The sequence below is a fragment of the Coptis chinensis genome, chromosome 6 (genome assembly GCF_015680905.1).
Source record: "Coptis chinensis isolate HL-2020 chromosome 6, ASM1568090v1, whole genome shotgun sequence".
Lineage (NCBI taxonomy): Eukaryota > Viridiplantae > Streptophyta > Magnoliopsida > Ranunculales > Ranunculaceae > Coptis > Coptis chinensis.
In genome coordinates, this window is record NC_141461.1 from 80,023,453 (window position 1) to 80,028,254 (window position 4,802).

Below are 4,802 nucleotides of genomic sequence, written 5' to 3' on the forward strand. Positions count from 1 at the left end.
CTTTTGTTTTCACATTTATAGGCCCATGTACATCTGTATGTACTAACTCCATTAACTATGTGACTCTTGACCCTTTACTTTAAAAGATTTTTTAGTCATCATCTCTCCTTCTAAGTAAGATTACAGGTTGAGGAAGATTATAAAGGGAGTGAACTTAAAATCCTATCTTTCACCCAAGCTATCAATCTTATTCAGATTGATATGACCAAGTTTAAGTGCCACAAGTTAGTTAGATTAACTGAAGAAAATACCCTCTTTTGAGGTAATAACATATGATGAATTACTAATATCAAAATCATTTATTTTTAGCATAGAAGAAAGTAAATAGAGACCATTTTCCAAAAAACCAGAGCAATAATCTTTTTATTTAATCTAATTACAACTTTTGAATAAAATGAAATAGAATATTATATTCTGACTTATAAAGTGCAGAAACAGAAACCAAATTTCTCCTTATCCCTCAAACATAAAAATAGTCTTCTAAAACCAACATTTTCTTTTCTAATGCTAAACAATAAACTTATATTGATATTGTAGCAACCTTTGCTTTTGTCCCTAGTGCCTGGTACACCTTTTCTTCATTCATCCTTTTTTCCTCTGAAACTCCTGTAACATTTTACAAAAGTAGTTAGTGACATTTTATTCCACATAACATGTGTTAGAAGAAAAAATCAACTCTTTGGTTTCAAGAATAAAGGATTGCATACCTTATTTTTGTTTTTGTTTCCTAGCCAGATACTCTCTACAGTTCCGCTTCCAATGACCAGGCTTTTCACAATGGTAACAATTACCTTTTGCTTTAGCCCCTGAATTCTTCTCCACTCGTCCTTTTGTCCCAAGGGCAAACTTTTTACCTTTTTTCCACTTGCCTTTGCCTTTTGGCTTAGGCTTGGAAACACCAACATTTTCTGAGACCATTACATTTGGTTTAACCTTACCTAAGTCTTCACCCTGCTGCAAAGAGTTCATTAACTCTGGTAGTGTCAGATCCATATTGTTCATGTTGTAGTTCAACTTGAACTGATTAAATGAAACTGGCAAAGACTAAAGAATAGCATCAACCTGAGAATTGACATCTATTTCAACACCTAGGATCTCCAACTCATTGACATAGCCAATCATTTTAAGGATATGCTCCCTAACTTGAGTCCCATTATCCATTTTTGTATTCATCAGGTTTGCCATTGCAATCTGACGTTTAATATGATTTTGTTCGCCAAACATCTCTTGCAAATTGGTCATGATCTCAGTAGCTGTACCAAAATTTTGGTGTTAGTGCTGGAGTACGTTTGACATGGATGCCAGGAGATAACACTTGGACATCTCATTGGCCTTTTGCCATTTTTTGTACTCATCTTTTAGCCTTGCACTAGCATTGTCTGCTGGTTCAAGGGGGCAAGGGGTAGTGAGAACGAATTTGTAACTTTCAGCATTCAAGATAATGTTAATGTTACGCTTTCAGTCCACATAATTAGGACCAGTTAACTTGTTCTCTTTCAAGATAGATGCTAATGGACTGAAATTTGATTGAGACATCTGGAACATTTACATATACACAAAAATTATTATAATGCATTTAATATTGGTTTTGGGAATTTAATAAACCAATAACCCGCTTATATAATAAAAATATAACACCCTCTATATTGTATTAATAAGACAAATATAAGCAATAGAAACCTAATACTTATGAATAATCTCTTATCCGTAGGGCATCAAAATTATTCAACTTAATCAGACGAGTTCTACTAGACCCATCAATTTTACATACATGTAATATTATTTCCATTATAATTCCTTTTGCTACTAAAACATAATTGCACAAACCGTAGGGCTGTCAACTATATTTCAGCCAAGTGTGCCATCATCATAATTCATTAATGTAACCGCGAGATAATGAATCCGTAAGGGAAAACACTCTCACTATCCATATATGAATTTTTCTTCTTAAGAATAGACAATAGACAAAAATATTTTAGCATGCAATTAATTTATCCGTAGGGATCATATTAATCACATCTAAAAATATAATTCCTATTGAATTGATAACGTGTAGAAAGAGATTCAATTCGTAAATTAAATATCTTTACCACTTGTTTTATATAACCTGAGGGTATTAACAATTAATGATCAACATATATCGACAACTCTAATGTTAGCAATGATAGCACATAGCACATGAATTTAATTAATGTTACTTTAATGAACCATGCATCTCATGCCAACAATAAATAAGGGTAAATATATCATTGTGCTACTAAATTAGTAGCATACCATAGCACATGAATTTCAACTGTTACTTTACCGTTAATATATAGATAAAAGCATTTTCAGTTATCTCAATAACGAAAAAAAACCCGTTACCCATGTCTACTGTATAAACCTTAAAAGCCTTATAAGCATCTCCTGCATGTGTCAGTAGACAAGGGTCCAACAACTATATCAACTATATATATGCCATGAATGAAAGTGATTACTTCCAAACCCGCACATGTGTTTATGCAAAACCATGTCTGCTGTACATATTTGACATATACATGATTTACATATATCTCCTGCAAGTGTCATTACACAAAAACTATGCACATGTCTGAAAAACAAATCTCGTTTTTCACTTCCATGTGGCATAATACAATTTTCAGAAAAAAAAAATGCCCAAAAAGCAAATAACGCTTCTGCCTGGTTTAAAGCTTCAGCATAAAAAAAAACCATGTACAACAAGTACTAAGGGCATGCAATAAAAGACAGAGTCCCTAAGCAAGTAACAGTAAGTACTCACGTCCAACTCCCCATGTTTACTTATCAAGACAAAAGATTCCTATGACATAATAGTACAAAAACTATGCACTTTTCTTCAAAGAAAACTTCCGTCCTTTATTAGGGCATGTGGTCCTTAAAAAAACAAGTTCTTTTCAAGCCATTATCTAAAGAATCACACATGCTTAGCATGTCAAAAAGTCTACTGACTATGCTGACATACGAGATGATGAACCAGACTCTATAGAGTGTCAGTTATAACCAACAGTAGAAATTGACCAACACCTTATGCTCTATCAAAAAAAATTGTACCATGCATACAAAATAAACACGTCTGCTTTCTATTTTCTTTTTAACACTCACCATACAAAAAATATATTAATTAAACTAACATCTTATGTTAACAACGTTAATATATATTTTTCTTTTTCAATTTTAAATAGTATGTTTCAATACTTAAAAAAAATTGAACTTTTATTTCTTAGAACATGTAGATCTGAAATAACTATATATCTCATATAAAATTTTCAAATCTAATTATTCTATTAAATCAAAAATAGATTATAGCATGACCCGCTCTGATACCAATTGTTGGGATTACTTTAATCCTACATCTTTAACATGCTAATCTATTATTGATCAAAAAATAAATTAAAAGAAAAATACCTTCAAAGCCGCCGGAATTGGAGATTATTGACAGTAAATAGAAACTTTCCAAAGCTGAATCCAAATCACTTAGTCTTCAGCCTTCTAGTAGTATTCACCACACACAACACACCACAAAATACTTTTGCTTTTCTTCTACTTTTAGTTGTACTTTTCCTGGAAAGACTAATGGTCCCTTTCTCCAAAATGTCATTCTCTTATATAGATAAACTTTGAGAATACGTAAGTGTGTGTGTAGTGGGATCCACTTAGGATTCCAAGTCTTATCTTAAGAGGACAAGTCCTTGTCATACAAGTACTTGTACTTGATATATTAAAACACTTTTAATATATATCTCTTTAATATGGAAAGTGCCCATTAACAAATCCATATTTAAAATAAGGCCCCTAGAACTTTCAACAAAGTCCTTTCCTACCATTAATTATATCTAAGTCCCTCCACCTTACTTGTATTCACAATTAGACCATTGGGAATTTGTTCTTCACTGTCACACCCATGTCTAATTTACCCAATTTGACATTTAACATCAATTGAGCATTAATAAACTATTTCTTATACCGGCCAGGTTTGAGCTCAATTAGTTATGTTACAATTTCCTAATACATAACTCCGTAGAGTGGTGGATCCTTTATTAGAATTCGTGATTCAATACGTCATACATTCATTACCCAAAATGTCAAGTCTAGTCTATGAATAGACATTAATTTTTAACGTCTCAAAGTAATAAATTTGAGATACAATGAATTTTCACAATTCCTCAAGTTTAGGGATTAATCGGTAGAGTGAGATTTGCACACTAACCTTAACAGCAAATTTATAGCGTGTTCTCACTTTGATCCCCTAAGTGTTAGTCATGTGACTACACCAATATACAAACTTAGAGTCATACTCAAATGATTGAGATATCATCATCCTATCATATAACAGTTATGTATATTACAGTCTTATCACCCCTAACTGTGAGCATTCTAGGTAAATAGATACAATCAAATCTCCTGCACATGACTCCTCATATCCTTGATTGTTCTAATTCTATTACCTATGGAACTTATGGTTTCATCATATGATATGATTTCACCCATATGCATAATAATAAGATACGTGTATATAATTAAACATCATCATGTATAATCAATAAATGTTCATTGGCTTTGTAAAGGCCAAATATCCCAACAAGCAGAGGACGGTATCAACGAAGTTAATCAGCAGATTAACGAGCTGTCGCAAAGAATCGATCAAAGTGCAGTCAAGAAGGACACCACTCAGATCGTTCAAAAGATGTTTAAGACGTATCGCGTGTCCCCTTTCACTGTTGAGGTACTCAGTAAACCTTCTCCTCCAGATTTCATCCAACCACGCTTTGCAATGTACGATGGCA

At 32.7% G+C, this 4,802-nt stretch overlaps 1 long non-coding RNA gene across 1 annotated transcript; it reads right to left on the minus strand.

Moving 5' to 3' along the window:
- Positions 1–712: 712 nt before the first annotated feature.
- Positions 713–4,274, minus strand: LOC147494724 (uncharacterized). The gene is made up of 3 exons (XR_015199751.1): positions 3,424–4,274; positions 1,063–1,253; positions 713–954 (listed from the first exon to the last, which is right to left on the minus strand). It is a non-coding gene; the product is annotated as an uncharacterized LOC147494724 (long non-coding RNA).
- Between the last annotated feature and the right edge of the window lie 528 nt (positions 4,275–4,802).